The sequence below is a fragment of the Nycticebus coucang genome, chromosome 6, assembly GCF_027406575.1.
Source record: "Nycticebus coucang isolate mNycCou1 chromosome 6, mNycCou1.pri, whole genome shotgun sequence".
Taxonomy (NCBI): Eukaryota; Metazoa; Chordata; class Mammalia; order Primates; family Lorisidae; genus Nycticebus; species Nycticebus coucang.
Window position 1 is genome coordinate 78,637,716 of NC_069785.1, and position 22,153 is coordinate 78,659,868.

Here is a 22,153-nt window from a genome sequence, read left to right on the forward strand (position 1 = left end):
TAATTTGTCCTCCATTTCCATAATTTGGTTATTTAATGAGTCTTACATAAATGGAAGCACACAGGATATAACCTTCTGAGATTGATTTTTTTTAAAACTCAGCATAATTAAGGGAGGGGATTTTTAAAGGATGGCAGACACTAGAACATGACTGTTTGCTGATGGGAAGGATGAAGGATCCAGTAAAGAGTGCAAGACAGGTGATGCTGAAAGATAGCGTAGGATGAGAGCCCAATTACTGGGGACTGGGGTGGGGGTGGGCTCAGAGTGTATGTAACACCCCTAACCTTTGACAACAGTGCAACCCCTCCTCAGGCAGGAAGCAGATGGGCTTCTAGAATGCACAGGGCGGAGGAGGGGTCCACATCCCTGGCTTCTGCTTCCTCAGCAGAGAGCTACAGGTGAAACAAGGAGGGGCCACACAAGTAGGGGGGGCACTGCCATGTTGGAGAGTGGGAAGGTGACCTGGATGGTGGCTCAAGCTAGGATTTCAGGGCAGTGCCGCAACCACTGGAGGTCACAGAACCTTCATGGTAGGGTCGTTTCTCCATCAGCATTTGGCTTCCCAGCTATGGGCACTAAGAGGATGTTGGTTGGGTTCCTCTGGTTGGGATTTCATGAAGATACCACCAAGGGACAGGAGGGCAAGGCATTTGAGGTCTATTATACCGATGGCCTGGAGAACCCAAGCTGGCTATGGGAGTAAGGACAGAGGGGGGCAGTGACAGTATCAGCACAGCGAAAGGGTTGTAAGGAAAGGCTCTCCTTACAGCAGGCTGGGAGGTTTGTCCAGGAAGTGTGGTGGTATCAGGGTCAGGCCGTGCCCTGGGAGAGAGGCTGGAGGGAATGGCAGCTTCGGGTCACTGGAGGTAGTGGTCAGAGAGTGGAGAGCCCCAGTGCCAGTCACCCTCAACATGGGGGAGTCACCTAGAAGAATGGCAAGGGTGCAGGTGCGGAGACAGACGGCAGCCTTCTGTGGTCTGGAAGTTCTTGGGCAGATGTTGGGGAGCACAGCTGATGGGGTGGCCTCAAAGGGACAGGAAGACTCAAGGTGGGTAGGATTTGGACCTAAGGACTAGAAGGGGCCCAAAGAGCAAGGAACACAGCAGCCTGGCCTGGCCTAGCAGAAGTCATCTGCAAAATGTCACCACATGCCCACCCCTCAAATGGGAAAACAGAGGCCCAGAGAGGTTATGTAAGTTCTGGAAACAATGGTCTCTGGTGGAGCTTAGCAAGGACCCACTTGTGAATTAGAGGAGTGGTGAGGAGCTGGATTCTGGAGCCAGTATGTCCCCTGGATTTGAGCACTGCCTCCTCTCCTTATAGGGGGTTTTATACATTTTTCTAGGCCTTTCATCATTTATAAATGGAGGAAAGGGGGTCGTGAAGATTGAGTAAGTTTTAAGGCATGTATGCTGTGAATCTGGGACCAACCTCATTTGCATATAGAGAAACTGAGGCTTAGCAAGAGGAATTGACTTGTCCCCAGCCTCCCTGTTAGAGCCTATCCCCTTGCCCCACACTCTCCCCAGGGGTACCTCACCCCACTGTGTACTGCCCCATCTTCCTGAAAAACATAGGTTTCTGTACAGCGTCTTTCTGGATAGTCCAGCAATGCCACGAAGGAAGCAGGATGGGGAAACTGAGGGTAAGATGCTGTCTCATCTATCTGTGGCTGACAGAATGTCAGAGGGGAGCAGGATCTTTATTATCAGCCAGTCTTTACTGTGAAGACACAAAGGTGACAGATGCTCTTTCTGTCCTTATGCCACAGTCTCATAGGGGAGACGGGACAAAATAATGAGCAGAGATATTATAGTAACTTTAAACAGTGGCATACGGGACAAGAGACAGTCATTGAAAGGAATAGGAATTTGGGGCTGGAAATTCTTGGTGTAGGAGAGAAAGATCCAGGGACCTCTGTAAAGGAGGCATAGGGTTGAGATGGGCTTTGAAGTGTGGTGAAAGTTTAGTTGACTGGAGTGAGGAAATTGAGGGGTGGGGAGTGGAAGGAAGCTGGGTGAGCAAAGGCCCAGAGAGGATGCTGAGGGTGTGTTCTCTATGGGAGCAAAAGAGGCAGAAGGCAAGGCTGTGCAGGCTGGCTCCTGCAGACATCTCAATCTTCTCCCAAGACTGGTGAACCAGAGGCCCCTAAGGCCTGTGAACAGATGCCAAGGGTGGGAAATTGGCCAGTGGATTCTCCATGGCCCAGTAAGCCCGGAGCGGCCAAGAGCAGAGAGGGTCTGCCGTCTTGGGGCCAGGCAGCGAGTTTGCCATGTGACTTTGAGCTGGCTCACTTTGTGAAAGGGGGCTAGCCCAGCTGCCAGCTGCCAAGGCCTCCGTCCCAGGTGGGCTCGCGTGTTCCTGCTCTGTGATGTCTTCAGTGTAACAAAAGCTGGCGCCACAGCACAGCTAAGGAATGGAGGTGAAGGCTCTTAGCTCCCTGGCAGAGACACCTAGCAGAAACCCAAGGCATGTCAGAAAGCAGAGTTTCAAGAGACCCTTTGATTTAGAGAACAAGGTTTTGACATCAAACTGCAATGGGAGAACAGAGGCAGCCCGCCATGCCATGTAACCCAGCGCTGTAAACCTCATTAATCTGATGCCTCCATGCTCAAAGCAGCACCTAATTAGGAGCTGAGACTCTACACTGGCTGGGTGGCCCATTGTTCCTGCTGCACAAGTCACACCAGGTACTTCAAAGCCCGTTCCTCACGTCTCTTGGCTGCTCAGCACCAATTAACCAGCATTTAGCGCCAGGTGCCAGGACCGGTGAGCTTGGCACGGCTCTTGCTTCATTTGGTGCTGGAAAAGAGGGACCTTCGCCAAGTTCTCTGACAACACAGACAGGCCCTGAGTGCCGGGCAAGGGTGGGAGTGAGGGCAGCCCTGGCAGCCACTGTCCCCCTTGAGGCCTGGAAGGAGAAGGGGCAGGAGAAACTGAGAGCTCCCCTAATCACACACTTCCCCCTTCCTCCTCCTCCCAGGTGGGCCCCTCCTGACTGCTCCAGCCTGGTTCCTAGTCACACCAACTCTACTACGTACTTGCCATCTCCCTCCAGCCTCCTGAGGGGCACAGGATTCCCATCCAGAGGTTGTACTTGGTCTGGCGACGCCCTGTGGGATCTTTCTAGGTGGCTTCATCTGTGTGGCCTCTGTCTCTGAGGAGAGATGGGTCCCCTGCCTTCCTATGGGTTTTACTCCCGCCTCTGCCCTGCTGGGGTTTTCACACAGTAGGTGCTCAGTGAGGGCCTATCATCCACGGTGGCTTCTCTCTAGGCTGAATGCTGTCTGAGAGGCTGGTGACCTCACCAGGACATGCGCATTAGAGCAGTGGGCTTGTAGTGCCACTGGAAAGAGACAGGGCAGCGGTGGGAAAGACCGTTCAGCAGGGATGTCATTTCCCTCTGGAACAGCCGTGTCCAGGGAGACTGGGCTTTTCTCCACCTTTCAGGACATCGAGCCATAGTAGCATCGGGAGGCAGGGAGGGCGCAGAGGAAAACTCAGGGTAATGAGCCTGGAAGAGCCCCAGACTGGCAGGGAGGACTCCAGGCCTGCCACTGGCACTGAACTCTTGAGCATGTTATTTGCCCCAGTTTCCAAATCTGTGGAATGGGAATGATTACCCTGTCCTGTCCTATTCCCTGGGCTGCATACAATGAGGCCGAACAGACGACTAAATGGGAATCTGCACCAGAAGCTGTTCAGGTTGGGGGACAGGGGACGCTCCAGCTTTGCTTGCATACCCCTGGAGGTGGGAGGCTCACCACCTTTTGAGGCTGTCTTCTCCATGGCCGGATAGTTAGCTGTTAGAATGGTTGTTGTACTAGTATCTTAGGGCTGCATAAACCTGACAGTTCAAAACAATAAAAATTATCCTCTCACAGTTCTTATGGCTAGAAGTCTGAAATCAAGGTGCTGGCAGGGCCAGGCTTTCTCTAAGGTTCTCTGGAGCATCTTCCCTTGCCACTTCCAGCTTCTGGTGGCTGCCATCAATCTTTGACATTCCTTGGCTTGTTGACACATTGTTCCCCTCTGCCTGTCCTCATGTGGCTTTCTCTGTGTGCGTCTGAGTCCAGGTTGGCCTCTTGTGTAAGGACACCAGTCATTGGATTAGGACTCACCCAGTTACTTCTGCAAAGATGTTATTTCCAAACAAGGTCGCGTTCTGAGTTTCCAAGTGGACGTGAATTTTTTTGTGGGGGGAGCATACCATTCAATGTGTTTGCCCCTATGAGTTGTCCCCTGCCCTGCCCAGCCCCAGCCCAGCTCTGTCAGCCTTCCCTGCCCTTTAGGGCACACCACACTGCTGGTGTCCCAGAAACTTTTCTGGCAGGGTTTCCACCCTCTCTCCCAGGGCTCATCATCCCCCCTCCTCTTTTTTGCCATTGAGATGTGGAGACTCATTGCTTCACTCCAGGACTCAGCCAGGGTCCCACCAATTACCAGCCGCCCTGATGTCTAACACTGTAAACCCCTTCACCTCATTATAGGAAATTTCCTTTGAATGGCCTTTAAAAACCGTCTTATTACACAGGAAAGACTGTAATTACCTTACGCAAAACAGACATTCTGAACGAGCTGGTGCCAGGTGCTGTCAACACTGCAGGACAGTGTTCCCCACTGGCTGGTTTGGGCGCTCAGAGGGCATTCCTCCCTCCCTCATCTCATCTTTTCCTGCCCCTTTTCTGCTGTGACTGAGGAACCCATGTCTCTGTTGGTGGCCCCAGGAGGTCATGGCCTCTGCAGAGAGAACAGAGCCACCTCAGATTGGTGCCCATGCTCTTATCCAGCATTCTGGCAAATCCTGATGTCCAGAGACCCCACCCCTCCCCAACCCCCAGGCATTCTCAGGGGCTGCCCAGCCCCTTCCTGAAAGCCGTCTTTGAGCCTTCTAGGGGTTGCCAGAAAGTCACAGCTAGTGGGACTCCACAGGTCAACAAGCTCAGTCTCCTGCCCTCAGCCACTTACCTAGCCTCGTGGGATGGGACTCTAGCCCTTTCTGGGATTAAGGTTTCTCCTCCGCCTGTTTGGGAGATTTCCCCAATATCTGGCTAAAATCCCTGCTGCCCCAGCACTGACCGGACTTTAAGCTCCGTTGCTTGCTGGCCATGGGAATTTGGGCAAGTCATGTGACTTTGCTGAGCTGTTTCTTCCTCCAGTAGAGTGGTCAGGATTGTTTCTTTCTTTCTTTCTTTTTTAGGGACAGAGACTCATTTTATCGCCCTCAGTAGAGTACTGTGGTGTCACAGCTCACAGCAACCTCCAACTCCTGGGCTTAGGCGATTCTCTTGCCTCAGCCTCCCGAGTAGCTGGGACTATAGGCGCCCGCCACAACGCCTGGCTATTTTTTGGTTGCAGTTTGGCCGGGGCCGGGTTTGAACCTACCACTCTCTGTACATGGGGCCGGTGCCTTACTCACTGAACCACAGGCACCGCCCTGGGGATCATTTCTGCTTCCAGGGTTGAGGTGAACAGGGCTGTAGTGCGGGTGTTGGGTACTTAGCATCGGGTGCATAGCAGGAAGTGAACCCATGTTGCTTCCCTTTCCTGGGAGAGGTTGACCATGGGGGTCTCTTTCTTCCTCCTCTCTGCATAATGCTGGGCAGAGTGGCTGCTGAGTGGAGTGTTGATGTGAAGAACTGGCTCCCTGGCATCCTTCAGTGGCACTGGGTGGATGTGGCTCTCCTCCATACCCTGTCCTGCCCCAACCCAGGGCTGTGTGTGTGTGTGTGTGTGTGTGTGTGTGTTGGAGGTGGTTATAAAGATGGCTGCTTCTCTTTCCTGGTTCTGCCCCAGCCATGCTAAGGCCAAGCCCCCCTTCCCTGAGGCTGCCAACAGGTTATAGGGGAGCCATGGTGGGAGAAGAGAGGTATCAGGGTGCCCCTCACTGGAGAAACTCCCTGTGCCATGGGGCTTTTTGCCATCCTGACTTTTACAGTTGTGTGCATTCTGACAGGTTCCTGGGAGTATCTTGGTTCCCACTGACTGGTGGGCCACAGCTAGAGGATGGTTGCATGGGGAAAAGTGGAGCAATGTCCCCATTTTGCCTGGCAAAGTGGTTCCCTTGGGGTGAGGTGGGTTGCAGGACTAGTCCTTGGAAGGCCATGGGGGAAAGGACTATGGTTCCTTCTGGCACAGGCCTGGTGGGGCAGGAGGTGGGCAGGATCCATCTGTGGTCTGCTGGTAGGAAGACTGCTGTAGTGCAGTCTGCCCCAGAACCCCCTGCCACTGCAGCCTTCCTGCCTCTGTCATCACTCTGTACCCCAGAGCTGGCACCCTCCTCAGGACCCCAGCACCTACACAGAATGGTCTGGTTGTCCTGTGTCCCTGCTCAGCCCTGGACTGCCACCACAGAGCTCTCGCCCCTGTGCCATCCAGGACCTGGGGGCCCTGAAGAGGCAGCTTGAAAGGGATTACATTTGTGTCATCGTGTCTCCCGGGAGTCGAGCCGGGCCGAGCTGGGCTTATTCACTCTAGCACTCCCAGGGCCTCAGCAGTACCTGGCGCCTGGTGTAGATTTGCTCAATGAATGAATGAATGAATGGATGGGAGGGTCATAGCTCTTGGCTAGGCCGCCCTCAGTGGGCTGGTGACTCCTGAGTTCAGGAATGCTTCCTGCAAGAAGTAGGAATTGAGCAGGTGGAATAGGACAGGCTGATGAGCAAGGACAGTGCAGGCAGGGGAAACAGCACAGGCGGAGGTGTGCCCGGACATCTGTGGTCTGCTGGTAGGAAGATGAAAATCTGGGTTTCCGGGAGGGCTTAGTGTGGGAGAAGGTTAGAGAGGTCCGGCTGGGAGATGTTGAGGGCCCAAAGTGCCCGGGGACAGATGCTATTTGGCCCCTTGCTCTGCCAGCACTTCTAGGAGAGGTCACTTTGGTTCAGTTCCATGATTTGAGTCCAGTGTGTGAGACCCAGCCCAGCCCTGTTCAACCACCCCTTCTCCCAGGGTCAAGTTGTCCTGAGTCATACCTTCTGCAGGGAGCATGCCCCTCAAAGGGTTATCTGGCCAAAGTTGCTGCAGGCAGCACCAGGGCTGAGCCAGAGCCTGCCAGAGCCCAGCACCCAGATGGGCTGAGCAGGGATGATTCTCCTTCTCTTCCTCCTCCTTCTCTTCTCTTTCATCTTCTCTCTCTCTCTTTCTCCCCCCTCCCCTGCCCTGGAACATTAGATGTGGGCACATCCTGGTTCCTCTCCAGCACCCTTGCCCTCTGCCTGCCACCTGCTGAGGTGATTTGTTTTGAGAACACCTGGCCACTGGCATGATCTCGGTAGCTGCATGTTCTGCTCTGCTTAGTCCCTAGCTGTGCTGTCCCCTGCTGGGGATCTGCATGGCAACCTGGCACAGCCACAGCCATGGGCATTGCCCAAGGAAGCAGAGCTGTGCTGTGACTGCCCACATCTCCTCTGGGTCTCTGAATAGAGCTTCTGAGATTGGCCAGGGAAATGGGGAGGGTGGGCTCTCTGCTCCGCTCTTGAGTGATGGACCTTAGTGGGGATCCTGCTTCCTGAGTACCTACTGTGTTCCCAGCACTGTGGTATGAGACAGCCCTGGCCCCTTCTCTAGTGAAGCTCACAGTTTTTGTTAGGGTGGGGATGAGGACAGATAATAAATAAGTAAACAAATAAGTAGAGTATAATCACAAATTGTGACAAGTGGTATGTGGGAATGATAGAAAATGTGGAGGTAGGGGAGGCTGCTGGCAGACTGAGGGCAATCTGGGAGGGCTTCTCTGAGAAGGTGGATGTGAAGGAGGGAGCAGTGTTCCAGGAGGGGGAAGTGCATTTCATGCCTGGGAGAACCTTGGTGTGGTTGGGAGGAAACTTGTGGGGTGGGGGGTCTGGGCATTGTGGCTCATACCTATAATCTCAGCACCTTAGGAGGCTGAGATGGGAGGATAACTTGAGGCCAGGAGTTCAAGACCAGCCTGGGAAACATACTGAGACCACCTCTCTAACAAAAAAGTTATAAAATGATAAATAAGTAAATAGGCATAGTGGTTTGCTTCTGAAGTATGAGGCTGCAGTGAGCTGTGATGATGCCACTGCACTCGAGCCCCAGCAACAGAGCCAGACTCTGTCTCTGTCAAAGGAAGGGAAGGGGAGGAGAGGGCAGGGGAAAGAAGGGGAAGGGAGCAGATGGAGGAAATAAAGAAAAGAAAAGAAACTCGTGGGGTGTGGGGAAGAGAGCCAGAGGATCTGGACAGCTGGGCAGGGGCTGGGTCAAGCAGAGCCTGTGGACCATGGGGACGGTGGGAGTTTTGGTCTAACCCTCCTTTTGGTCTAATCCTTTGGTTCAGTGATGCTGCCCTGGATAGAGAAGGGACACAAGGACACAAAAGGGTGAGATGGGCAGCTCCACAGTGTCCAGGGTGGTAGCCTTAGCCCAGGATGGAGGTACAAGAGGAGGTTGAATTGGAGACAGATCTAAGACTTGTGCTGGGTTGGGTGGAGGGATCACAGGGCTCTAAGGTGACTGGCTTGGGCCATTGGGTTGATGGTGGAGGGAGAAATTTACAGGTGTAGGGGCACTGGAGGAGGAAGGGGGGTCTAGGGGAAGATGAAGGATGAGGTGTGTGGGGACATCCCTGGGAGATGGCAGGATATCAGGGTCTTAGTTGTAACAGTCCTGCAATTTACGTATTATTAACCCCATTTTCGGAAAGGTAAAGTGTCCCCACCACAACCACATAGCTGGTAGTGCTCAGAGCCAGCACGTGAACTCAGAGCTGTCGGCCTCTAGAGGTGACCCACACCCCCATCTCATCTTGTGTTTGTGAAGAGCAGAGCTTCCAGTGAAGGGGTGAATCAGCAGTGTGGGCTTGGGCCTCAGGTCTCCAGTGTGGCCACCTCAGTCTTCACCTGGCGCCATGTCTGGATTTAGTAGTAAATGGTTCCTTAGGGTCCCACAGGCCAGAAGGCCTCAGCTGCCCTGGGAAAGTCAGAACAGCTCAGCCCTGTGGCCCAGTTGTGCTTGGGAGGATCCAGAAAAGTTCTTCAGTTGTTCAGTCTGAGAAGACATTTAAAATGAACCTCAAGTCAGGGCTTTCTAAGGGCACAGGAGCCTGGGACAGGGCAGCTCTCTGAGGCTCTGAGGGCCCCTGCCTCCTTCCTGGACGTGGGAGGGACCTTGGGGCTTGCCTGCACCCAGCCCTCAGGACACCGTCTCTCCTGCCTGGGCAGCAGAGAGAGGAGAGAAACCCCCTGACAGGCAAGAACTGGGTGGAAGGAGCCCTCGACCAAGACAGGGGTCCTCAGGCCACCTTGAACCTCCCAGTGACCTCAGAATCCCCACCTGGACTTCAAGCTAGGGTATGAGCGAGGCCTGAGCCCTCTCCCCCAGGTGTGCCAGGATCTCCGTCCTCCTGCCTTCTGAGGCTGCAGCTGGAGAGCACCTTATGGGTTTGGGCTGTGGAGTTGTGGTCAAGAAACAAAACTGGTCAGGGAGCCTGGGAAGCGAGGCCACAGGGGTGATAGAAGCAAGACTGATGTGTGTGTGTAAGGCAGAAGCCAGGGGGAGGTGCGGGAGAGTGTGGGCTGGTGAACAGAAAGGGCGAGTCCCCAGGCTCCTGCCACTCCCCGCTAGGGATGAGCCAGTGCTCATGAACCCAGCAGCTTCTCTATAAGAAGAAGTGAACTGTAACCCACTTAGGGCTAGATCAAGACCAAGATGTTAGTCTCTGGTGTAAACTGGTTACAGCAGCTAGTGACTGCCAGTGTGTCACCAGGGCTCAGTGGGTCTAGGGTTGTCATGGTCAGTATGTGACCACGGTCAAGGCCCAGCATAGTTCTCTAAGCACAGCCATCTGCGGTAGATTTGAGGCTCTGCCTCATCCACACTCCTTCTGAGCACTCTGCTTGTCTCCCCTCACAGGACCTGTTAGTCCGTTTTCCCAGGCTGATGTCACCTTCTCTGAGCCCCAATGAGAAAAAGTCTAAATGGTCATAATGTCTCCAGAATTTGCCACATACTAGGTACCATATAGGCCACTGGGTTATTATTGTCCCCTTTTTACAGATTAGGAAACTGGAACTCAAAAGGATGAAGTGAGGTGGCGCCCATAGCTGTGGGTAGGGCACTGGCCACATACACTGAGGCTGGCGGGTTTGAACCCAGCCTGGGCCAGCTAAACAACAATGACACCTGCAACAAAAAAATAGCCAGGCTTTGTGGTGGGCGCCTGTAGTCCCAGCTGAGAAAAGAGAATCGCTTAAGCCCAGGAGTTGGAGGTTGCTATGAGCTATGACACCCCGCACTCTACCGAGGGCAACATAGTGAGACTCTGTCTCAAAAAAAAACAAAGATGAAGTGACTTTCTGAGATCATCCAGCTAGATATGTGGTAGAACTAGGATTCAAACACGTTGTCCCTTTTTTCCTTCCACTGCCCCACAGCACCCCTTCCAGGGGCAGAGAGGGACCTTTGGTAGAGCTCCCTTCCTGCCCAGGTCCCCTGTGGAGTCTCATCCCCTTTCCTTATAGACTGGGGGCTGTGAAGTCAGCTTTCCTCAGGTCAAAACTCCCTAGGAAGGTCAACTCAATCTGAAGATGGACAAGGAGACCCTTCTCCAAGGTCTGAGGCATGCAGGTAGGTTCTGTCCTCACCAGTTCGGGGAGCTGGGCAGAGCTTGTCTCCAGGGCCCCATAAAACCCATGGATCCAACTTTTCCCTTTGTAGGAGGGTAAATGAATGTGTCAGTCCCTGTGGAGAACTTTTAGGCATCGTGGTCCTGGATTTAGAGCTTTGGAAGCTTCTTCCTAGGACCCCTGACATCATCTCACAGGCACTTCCTTCTTTGCTTCCGGGAAGTGGTGTTGGAAGAGTGCCAGCCCCCTCTTTCTGTAGGTGTGGACATGTCATGTTGCAGATGGGATAACTGAGGCCCAGAGATGTGAAGACACTTGTGCCAAGACACATAGTATGTTAGCAGAGGAGGGGCCAGGACCTCAGGGTCCCACCTCCCACTGGCAGTATTCCTAGGTGTTCCCTGACTCTCTCTCAAAACCCTTGTAGAAACTGAAAACCCATGAAGACAGGAAAGAATCGTGTTCTAAGAGTGGGACTCCAGGCACTGCACCGGCTGTTCTCTTAGGCCTTCCTGACATTTCCAGCAACAAGAATCCCCCGACTTGTGAGTCATTTGGAAGATTTCCTGGGGGAAGTTGTCCAGAATTTGAGAGAAGTTCCAGGAGGAAGTGGACTGGGGGAAGGTCAGCAGGAGGCCCCAGCTGCTGTGAGGAAGGATCAACCCCCTGCCTGGCTTCCCTGCACTCTGTGTGTAGACCCCTACAGACCTATGAGGGAGACAGAGGTAGCTCACTTCCCAGCTGGAGAATTTGCAGCTCAGGGAGGCAAAGCCATGGGCCCAGCAGTTCCAGCACAGTTCCCATCCACAGCTGCCTGATCCCAAGCCAGTGGGCTCTTACCAGTCTCCTCTGTGTGCCAAGACTGTGTTGTAGACAGGAGACTGTTTCCTGCTATCAAGTTGCTGCTGGATGAGTGAGATGTAAAGGGAGCGGGAGAGCTACATTGTTGGGGTCTCTGTGCCATGTGGCACAGGTTACAGACCTGGAGACCCAGGAGAGATCCAAGAAAATCGTAGTGGAGTTAAACAGGAAGAAGGGATTGGGCAATGCCGACATCGCCAAGGGTGTGGGGGTGGGGTGGGGGTGGGGGAGGTGCTGGGACTGCCTGTGGGGTGGTCAGGAAGGCAGCCGCATGGGTAGAGAGCTCTTGTAGCTGTCCAGGGTGCTGAACCAAACCCTCCCCTGGGGCTTTTCTGCAGTTCTTCCTGGATACCTTAGCCTGACCCTTCTCGTGTCTAAGCCTTCAGTTTCCTCACCTAGAAAATCAGAATACTGGGCGGCGCCTGTGGCTCAGTGAGCAGGGCGCCAGCCCCATATGTCGAGGGTGGTGGGTTCAAACCCAGCCCCGGCCAAACTGCAACAAAAAAATAGCTGGGCGTTGTGGCGGGCGCCTGTAGTCCCAGCTACTCGGGAGGCTGAGGCAGGAGAATCGCCTAAGCCCAGGAGTTGGAGGTTGCTGTGAGCTGTGTGACGCCACAGCACTCTACCGAGGGCCATAAAGTGAAACTCTGTCTCTACAAAAAAAAAAAAAGAAAATCAGAATACTGATACCTGCATCACCACCTTGTTGAGAGGGTACAGGAAGGCCATGGCAGATCCTGCTGAGTGTGCGCCCTGTATTAATGAAGACTATCCAAACAGGAGCAGTAACCAAGGAAGGCAAAGCTGTCTGCAAGTCCCTGGGTTGGAGGATGGGGTTATCTGTGATACCTGACCTTGGCAGCATGTTCCCTTAGGAAGGGTAGGGCACAGATTTAGAGCCCCCCTTGGAATTTCTTCCCTATCCCACCCTGCTTACCAGGTTCAGCGGTAATATCCACTTGGAGTGGTGGGATCATCTGTGGTACCTGACATTGACAGCACGTTCCCTTAGGAAGGGTAGGACAGAGGGTTAGAGCTCCCCCTCGGCACTGAGAGGCAGCTTGTCTGGGGACATCTCCACCCCACTGAGTCCCCAAGACTGAGGGGGTTGTATGTGACTCAGAACCGGAGAGGGCAACACACTTGAGCCAAGAAACACAGTAGAGGAGGGGCCGTAACCCAGGGTCCTACCACCCACTACCAATATTCCTCGCTGTTGCCCATCCCAGGCTCAGAAGTCTTGTGGAAACTAAACATTTTTGAGGACTCAGAGGAATGATGCTCTAACTTCCTGACTCCCTCTGCTAGCTTCAGCTCACAGGTGGCCTGAGGCCTAGCTCTGGGCTGGGCTTTCATTGCTCTTCAGCCACAGTCCAACACCTTTTCCCCAGGCAAGCCTTCTCAGGGCTTCTGGGTGCCCCCCCAACCAGGGAGGTGGGATGCTTTGGGGGCAGGGTTAGGTGGGGAGAAGAAAGCTGGAAGTCAAAGGGGAGACCTCCCTTACTGTCCCTTGCCTCTTTTTTTTTTTTTTGTTTGGAGACAGGTCTCACTTCGTTGCCGTTGGTATGGTAGAGTGCCCTGGCGTCATAGCTCACAGCAACCTTAAACTCCTAGGGGTCAAAAGATCCTCTTGCCTCAGCCTTCAGAGAAGTTAGGACTATAGGTGCCCACCACAACGCCTGGCTATTTTTAGAGATGGGGTTTCGCTCTTGCTCAGGCTGCTCTTGAACTCCTGAGCTGAAGAAATCCACCCGCTTCGGCCTCCGAGTGTGCTAGGATTACAGGCATGAGCCACCGTGCCCAGCTCCCCTGCCTCTTATCTCCTCAATTTCTCAACCTGCCTGACCACCTCAGCCCTGTGCTTAGGATGACCTGCAGCCACTAAGAGGGGAGCCAGGGAGGGCTTACTCCCAAAGGCTCCTCCCAGGCCTGTTGATTACGCTTGAAATACCCTCCAACTCTGGCCTCATTAGCCCTTTAGCCTTTGGCATGTTTAGATGGCATCTTTAATGGCATCCATTAGAACCAGATGATTCTAAGTGTGAGATCCAAGCCCTGCCATTTCCCCTGACCTTGGGCAAGGAACATAAACCCCTTGTAGCCTCAGTTTACTCATCTGTCAAGTGGGAATAACAATACCAACCCAGTATATGGTTTCGGTGCAGGAGATGCTCATAGCAGACAACCATGGCTGCTTTTCTCTTCCCTCTCTTCCCACCTCCTGCCCATCCCTGCCTTTTTAGACCAAGCACTGAAGCCTGGCATGTGGGTGAGTTAGCCCTGTGGAAGACAAAAGTGGGAGGCTGCAGGTAGACGGCTGCACTCGTCCTGGGTGTTTTTAATGCCAGGAAATCCATACTAGCCTCTGCACCCATGTCTGATACACCTCTCACCTTGCTGCTTCTGGCTTGTTTCTATAAGAATCCCTCCCCCATCCCATCCTGCTCACCAGGTTCTACAGGAACAGCCACTTGGAGTGATACAACTTAGAGACCTTGATCGCTGGTCACACCCACCTGCCTGCAGCTGTGCCAAGGCCCAGACCCCAGTCAGCTCCTCCACTAGCCAGTCCAACCACACTGGGAGTTAGGAGGGGGCACGCCTGGCCTCAGCTCCTCTGTGTTTTCTGGCCACAGAGATCTCACATAGACCTTTGCACAGAGTAAGTGCCCCAAATGCTTTAGCTATTATTATTAGTAGTAGTGGTAGGAATAGTAGTAAGGGTTGTCATCGGCATTGTAGTGGAGCAGTCCCATTTCACAGAGGGGCTAAGGTGAGTTGAAAAGCCACACCTCTGTGAAATCTTCCAGGTTTGGCCCCTTCTCTGAGAACAGTATCTCCTTTTCTTGATTTATTTCAATTTCCCTGCAATGCTCTAGTTTGAGCCTGTGGGTGGGGGGGACTCCAAGGACTGCAGGTGCTCTGAGGAGGCCCTGGAGCAGGTGAGGTGGGCGCTAGGTGCATCTGTCCAAGGGCCCTCTGCTTGGGTGCCCAGCCTCAGCATCCCCGCCCCAGGTCCCCTGGCAGCCCATTGAACTATTGGGAGTGTTAAGGTGTATGGCAAGAGCAAGGCCTCTGCTACTCCTATGACCTTGGCCTCGGCTGCAGCCTTCCCCATTCCTGGAGTGTCTGTAACATCCCCTTCCTCTCAGCCTCTTCCCCACCAGTCCCAGTGGGCAGAATCCTGACTTGGTGACATCGCTCCTGGCTGGTTAGCAGGTAGACTCGGGTTAGTGGAGTTAATAGAGCGCTTTGTGTGTTTGAGACACTGGGGGTGCCATGCCAACCAGACTCCCTGGGGCCCTGCTGCCAGGCAGGGATGGTGGTTCATGTTCACCTGCCGTGTGCCAGGCCTGGGCTAGTGCTTTTCTGACTAGGCTGCCTGTGAGGTGCAGTTTTTTGATGAAGAGGGGACTGCTGAGCTCCTCCACTGAGAGTGTTAATGCTCAGGGGTAGGTGTGGCTGGACCTGAGGGAAATGGAGGTGAACAGAGGGGAGGAAGCGGCCCCAGAAGTTCCCATCATTACTGTTCGTTCAGGGGGCAGTTGGGCTGCTCTTGGCTTTTCCTGACATGTCCCTGGGGCCCTGAGAGCCACGTCTGAGGAGGTTCTTCTCACGTCTCAGGAGGTTTTTGGCTCCGTAGCCCACAGAGCACAGAGAAGCCTGAGGCTGCTGCATGGTGCACCCACTCGGGCAGTCCAGGGGCCTACACCTCTTGGCAGGGACTCCTTGTCCTCCACCTCTCCCCTCTCAGAGGGGAGGACCTCTGGACCCTGCCTAGCTCCTAGTCCTCCTGATGTGGCCACTCTGATCCCTCTCACTCTCTGGCCCGCCTACATGCCCCTCAGTTGGACCTAGTGGCTCTGCCATCTCTGGTCCGTTCCCCCCTACTTTTCAGCCTCCAGCCATGGAGGTCTGTGCCTCCTTCCCTGCACCCCTCTTAGTGTATCTCTGCTCTCCCAGCCCTGTCTTGGAGGAAGAGGAGGAGCTTCTACTCCAGACTGAGGCTCATTCCTGCTCCTGGGGACCCATAATCCAACTCCCTTCTCAGGCATTCCCTTTGTATAGCTCCTGTCTGGCATCTGACCCCATCTGTTTCCCAAGTCTGGAGGATAGCTGAGTTTTTAAACCACTATTTCTGGTCACTCCCATGGAACTCTCAGGCAACATCTATGGGCCTCAGCTTCCCTTTGTGTCAAGTGTGCCAGAGTGGTCCCCTGAACATAGGAGGCACTCAACACATGCAACTGAATTAATGAACTAAGTAAGCGGCCTGTCTGCCTCACCTGAGCACTGTGTGGACCAAAGTATCTAATGCATTTGCAAGGGCTTTGCAAAGTTTGCCAGTGTTGTTTAGATAAATGCACTGATGGTGCTCAGTGGGGCACTGCTGCTGTCAGTGTTAGAACCGCTGCCCTCACTCTGCACATTCTGCCTCCCAAATCCCTCTTGCATCCACCCCCCCCCCTTTGCTCCATCTCAGGCCTCCTCATTTCTTCCCTGGTCCCTGCCTCAGTTCTAACTCGGGTCACTGTCTCCTGTCTTCTCCCATATAATCCATCCACTACCCAGTGGCAGTACAAGGACCTTGTCACTCCCCCACTTAAAACTCTTCAGACTCCTGACAACTCTTGGGATAAGAGCTAAGCCCCCTAGTCATGCGCACTAGACCCTCCCTAAGGGTGGGGAGCTGTTACCTTCTCCAGCCCATTGCTGGTGCACTGGGCCTTGGCACAGGCTGTCCCTCTGCCTGCAATGCCCTTCCCTGCTACTTCCAAACTGAACTCCTTTTCCTTCAAGACTACTTCAAAGATCCCTCCCCTGGAAGCCTTCTTGGAGCCCCAAACCTGGATTGGATGCCCCCTACCATGTTTCCACAGCTCCCCAAACTCCCACTCTCACACAGATCCTGAGTTCTTGTCTCTTGTCTTCTGGGCTTCTCCCTTACCCACTAGACTGTGAGCTCTCTGCTGCGCTGCTGCGGGATCTGGGGTATTTGTGTACTCTTAGTTCACAAGCAGCATTAGAGGGCAATGTTGACTGAATGAATCAATCAATGAACAAGCAGCTCCCCCAGGCTTTGGGAGCTCTGGCAGGATCTTTGGGGCTACAGTGGAGAATGGGCAGCAAGCAGTGTGCTTCTGTGCTGGAGGTGGCCTTCCTTTTTGGGTGTCCCCTGGGCTGCAGGCCTCTTTCTCTGGAATTGTCTCCAGTGTGGTCCCCCTAGCTCAGCTGCACGCCCTGCAACAATGGATGCTATACGTGCAGCAAGAGGTCCTGCGCTGTCCCAGAGACTTACTGCAGGCTGAGATGGCATGGGAGCCCTGAGGGACAGAGACTGGGGTCTGCAGAATCCCCTCACCTGGTGCCCTGTTCCCCACCCCACCAGAGTCCTCTGACCCTCAATCCTACATGCACAGGTCAGCCCCACCCCTCCTGACCCAAACCTTTCCTGGTCTGAGCAGCTACTATGTGCCCTGTCACAAGCCCCCAGAACTGAGCCCTCCCTCTCTGCTCCTCTCACCTGGCCCTGAGCCTTGCCTGTGCTTTGGCCAGTTCTGCTGATGGTCTCAGATTTCTGGTTTCCTGGCCTGGCTTCCCTGGTGCTTACTGCCTTCCCATGAGTGTCACCCCTTGTGGCACATGCCAGCGGTGTCACCATCTCTGCTCCTGGTTTATGCCAGCCCTTGCATCCAAGTCTGAAATCTGTGCAGAGTCCAGGGTGTCAAGTACTGAGTGTGTGGGTGGGGGCCAGGAGGGTGTTCAGAGGGAACTCTTGGGGCTCACACGCCTGTGCACACAGCCACTGAGCACTGGGAAGCCCAGGTCTGGCTGTAGGTGCCCAAGGAGGGAGATAGCCAGGCGTGGGAGTCAGGGAGGGAGTCCTGGAGGAGGGGGCAGTACCCTAAGTGGGCCAGTGAGGATGAGGAGGATGCTGTCCAGTGGGCAGCAGGACGCCCGCTCTGCTGGGCTCTGTGCCAGCTTCAGAGCCACCACCCACACGGCTAGTGGATATTATTAGCTCCATCTAACAGACAGGAAAACAGAGGCTTGGGGACTTGCCCAGGGTCACTCAGCTGGCCAGCAGTATTGTAAAGGCCTTCACCCCAGGCCTGGCATGTTTTCAGGCTTCTAAGTAGAGGGAGTGAGGGGAGTCTGGGAGGAAGAGGAGGAGGGAGACTGGTGCCACCACAAACATCAAAGCAGCTGCTGACTGTGACTTTCCAGGGAGGGGGTGTGAAGGGTGGGGTGGCTTTCTGAGTTGGTCCTGCCCCACCCCCACCATGGGAGAGCCCTCACGATGCGAGGTTCCCGCCACCCCCTCCCCGAGAGGCGGCAGTTTGCCTCTTCAGAGGATAATTCTCCATTATACAGAGATATTTAGCCTAATAGAAGCCGACAGATCATTCAGGGCAGTAATGTACTCCGGCTTCAAGCGTTTAGTTTCCTCAGCCTGAACTCCCAGATTAAAGACTCGGCACCCAAGCCCGCCCCCTGCCATGCTGGTGCCTGTGACCTTGACTGCAATGATGGGGTAGGTTTCTCCCTCCCTCCTTTTCTCCTCCTCTTCTGCTAGCTTCCTCCCTTCTCTCCTCCCCTCCCTTTCTTTCTCTTTCTTTAAAAAAAAAAAAAAAAAGGGTATTTTTCTTCTTAAATATTCAGTGGAAAGACTGTTACTTAAACCCTGCATGCTTGGGGGACGGGCTGATTGTGCTTGGCTGCCAGGGGCAGGGAACACCTGGCTGGCCCACAGCACATACTCAGCCACGCGGGGCTGGCCGGTGTGGTGGACAGTCTGGGTGCTGGGCCCTCCAGCTAGTCGGGGGCAGATGGAGGCTGGGCAGGTGGACTTGATCAGGTCCAGAACTGGCCTCTCAACTCCCTCTGCCCACCTCTTCATCCAGTGGGGGTGCCCTTAAGGATGGCCCTCAACTATTGGAGTCTCCTTGGTCCTGAGCACCTGTGGATGGACCCAGAGGCTGGAGGGGCAGATGGCAGCAGAGGTGGTGCTTGAGGCCTTTCATCCATCAAGAGGGCCACTTCCAGAGCTGCTCCTTCTGGCCCGGCAGGGTTCACTTGTCTGTTCATTTGTCTCTGTTGCTCCCTCTTTGTCCTTTCTTTGCATCGCCTTCTCTCTCTTCTGCCTCGCCCAGCCCATCCCCATCTGTTCACCAGGCTGCCTGTTTGAGCTGCCTCACACTTCTGCAGAAGCAGCAGGGAGCAGGGGAAGGCACGAGATATTTGGGATCAGCCAGTCCTGGGTTCAAATCCCAGCACTTACAAGTTGTTTCTGTCTGTCCAATATTTTTAATAGGGGCAAGTTCCTTAGTCTTCCAAGCCTTCATTGCCTCACCTGTAAGCCAAGATGTTGCTACTTGACTGCCAAGGTTATCCTGAGGGTTCAGTGTATGATGTGGTGCCAGTGGGTGGCAGCTTCCCCACCTGGGCAATCCCACTTCTCCCTGGGGAGAACCCCCACCCCCAATTCCCACCCTCTCCTGCCCTGTCTCTGCCCAGCTGGCAGGAAAGATGAAAGTGGTCAGGAGGGCTGCCTGGCAAGGTGGGCTCTGGGTCCTGCTGGCTACAGCAGCCATGTGGTGTGGGGGAAGAAGGATGCTGCATGGGAGGGGCCGATCTTGAGTTCATTTCTGGGGCAAAGAAAGAATCAGCTTAAGGGGCTGTGGTACCACCAGGGAAGAAGGGGATAGGGTGGAGGATTCCCCCCATAACCTGGGGGGAAGCTTTCTGAGCTAGGATTTCCCCCTTCACAGGTTCAGGGGAGCAGGGGCAAAGAGCACCTCTAATCTGCAAGGATGGGGAGTCTTGGCAGCTGGTTGGGAGCCCAGGTGGACTGGGGAGATTCCTGCTCTTTCTAGAGCAGGGGAGGTGGGCTTCCCATTGGGTGGGGCAGGGGGAGGTCCCTAGATGTGAGGCCATGGAAGGGGCTGATGTGCTGTAGGACCCTGGGCTGATCCCTTCCCTCTCTGGGCCTCACTTTCCTCATCTACTAAATGGGTTTAGTCATCCTGCCTTATCTGCCTCCCACTGTGGGCTAAGAACCCAGGTAGAAAATAGATGTGAATGTTCTGTGATAGTGTAATAACAGTAACTATTACTCCAGCAGTCTTCCCTTAACTGTCTCTAATACCCACCAACCTATACAATCTAGCCTTGGTTTCTATATTGATGGAATTAAACTCACAGCAGAAGCAACTTCCTCATTTAGTACAAATCTTCACCCAACTTACATGGTCTTCAGACCTCTGCTTATGTGCCTTCAGGGACAGGATGCTTACCACCCCTCATGATGCACAGAGACCTGTCCCCCTGGGATCTTTTCTCTGTGCCTAGCTGTGCTCTTTGGCCCCATAAATGCCAAGTCTCTGCTAGGGGCCTGAAGTCCTGACCAGGCCCCTGGGGGTTCTCGTGGTGGGGGGGTGTTCTAGCTGTGAAAGCAGGCTGTGTCTGTGGTAGAAGATCTAGGAGTCATCCTTAATTTCTCTTTTTCTTGTCCCCACCCTCTCACATCTAATTCCTCAGACACCATTCTTGGCTCTGCTGTGTGTGTATCCTGAATCTGCCTGTTCTGTCCCTTACTGTGCTGTCACCCTGGCTGAGCTGGGATGGTGTAACAGCCAACCCACTGGTCGCCCATCCCAGGCCTGCTCCCCTGGAGTTCAGGGGAGGCACAGGTGGGCACCTTAAGGAAATGAAGAGACAATTCTTTTAACAGTGAAGAAAACACCATAGCTCTTCCCTAGTTAAAACCCTGCAGTGATTTCATTGCACTTGGGGGGAAATCCAAGGTAAGGAAATCCCTTACCTTGGCCCTCAGGCCCCAGCGTCCCTCTGCAGCTTTGCACAGAATAAATTCAAATGTCATCTCTTCCAAAAGACCTTCCCTGCCCCTCTAGCTAGAATAACCCACAGCCCCACCCCAAGTATTCTTTCTCACATTACAGCTTTATGATCTTCATTGCACTTATAACTCTTTGAATTTATTTTGTTTATTCGTTTATTTGTCATCATTTGTACCATCCCCATGAGAGCACCAAACTTGTCTGTCCTGTACCTCTTGAGTCCCCAGCACCTATAATACAGCTGGCATGTAGTAAGTGCTATGTAAGTATTTGATGAATGAATGAAAAATAGCACAAAAAACAAGAAGAAATAGCAGATAATGAGGTTGGAGCCATAGTGACAGTTACTGATATAACAATTTTGTGTATGTGTGCATGTGTCTGCTGGAAATCAAGCCCCTTTAGTGACAGGCTTGGGGGTGTCTGGGCCTGAAGACACACAAGTGTATAGGTGTGGGCCTTGTGCACACGTGTGTGAGCACACACACAAAATTCCTACTCAGTGAAGTTGTTCACCTTTTGGGGTTCAGTTGCTGTGGAGTAGGCTGCCTAGGGCCGGAAGCAGAGGCCTGAATGCCATGGCCTCCTAAGGTCAGCCCTGGCCAGGTACCTGGAGCTCTAAGGCAGTGGGGGCTCTGGAACCTGCCTGCTAACATGCAGTGCACTGTGCCTGAGAGCTGGGAGGTGTTTATTGAAGTTTACCTCCGTGCTGGGCTGCTTCCCACTGCCCTCTGAGGCGAGGATCTCACCCAGGCATGTGGGAGTGGTCCCAGGTCAGGAAATTGGTAGAAAAGGCTGGAGATGTGAATATCACTGCTGGGAGGTAGATTGTTTTCACAGCTGAGGTCTCTCAGCTGCATCAGTAGCTTCGATGTGATCACTTTTAACGTTTTTTTCAAAAACTTTTCTTGGATACATTCATTTCATTTCCTGGGTTTTTTTCTTTGAATTGCTATAAAAAAAGAATTTTCATGAGATTAAAAAGGGGAAAAAAAAACCACATCTCTGTTTCTACCACTCCAAGGCAACGACTCCCTCCCCATCCCCTTACCCTTTTCCTGTGAAGACAGTACTAGATCTTTGCAGAATATTTGGGAAATAGAAGTGGCCCCTAGTTACTCCATCTCCCTGTGACTCAGTTTCCTCATCTAGACAATAAAGGTAATTGCTCCTTCATCCATCTGTTTGCTGAGTACATGAGCTGACGTTTGTAGCACCTAGGAAGCACTGTATACATACATGTTTGTTAAATGCGATGAACAACTAAATAGGGAGGAAAGAAAAGCCATAATGGCGCCATCATGGCACAAAAAGAGCAGCTGTAGAAGTCTGTCCTCAGAGTCAGAAGCCAAGGGTTCCCTTCCCGACTCTGCCCATGATCCCCACATAACTAGGAGCACGTGTATACAAGCCCCAGCTCCTTGGTCTATAAAATAGGTATGTAGCCTGGAGCCCATGATGCCACAGGGCAGGTGGAAGATGACAGACTGGAGTGGGCTTGTGAGCAGGAGTCTTGTACACCACAGCAACCCAGCCCCACCCTCACCCATTTTGGCAGTTTTCCCACTCAGCTTTGTTCGGGAAGCATTGCTTTGTGTCAGTAGAGGTCTCCATGTTTATCATTTTTCATGCCTGCATAATATTCTCTTGAGCAAAGGTGCCGTGGTTCACCTTGTCATCACCACTGTGGGGTGGACTTCAGAGTTTTGCTCTCCTAAGTAACCTTACAGTGAACAGCTCCATGCCCAGGGGCTTCCCCGCTGAGTGGCGATTTTCCTGGACAATTTTAGGGACATTCATTGAGGCTCTTTTGCCAGGGGAGCTGAGGGATGGGTGGGTAGT

At 53.5% G+C, this 22,153-nt stretch overlaps 1 protein-coding gene across 6 annotated transcripts in view; it reads left to right on the top strand.

Annotated features, from left to right (window-relative positions):
• The window catches only part of LINGO1 (leucine rich repeat and Ig domain containing 1), a 197,160-nt gene that overhangs the window by 101,004 nt on the left and 74,003 nt on the right, over positions 1–22,153 (top strand). The window contains exon 2 of one of the 6 annotated variants that reach the window (XM_053595449.1): positions 11,017–11,134. The exons of the other annotated variants lie outside the window; for them this stretch is intronic. The gene's annotated coding sequence lies outside the window, so the exon portion shown is untranslated. The remainder of the gene's footprint in view (positions 1–11,016; positions 11,135–22,153) is intronic. 6 annotated transcript variants of the gene reach the window in all.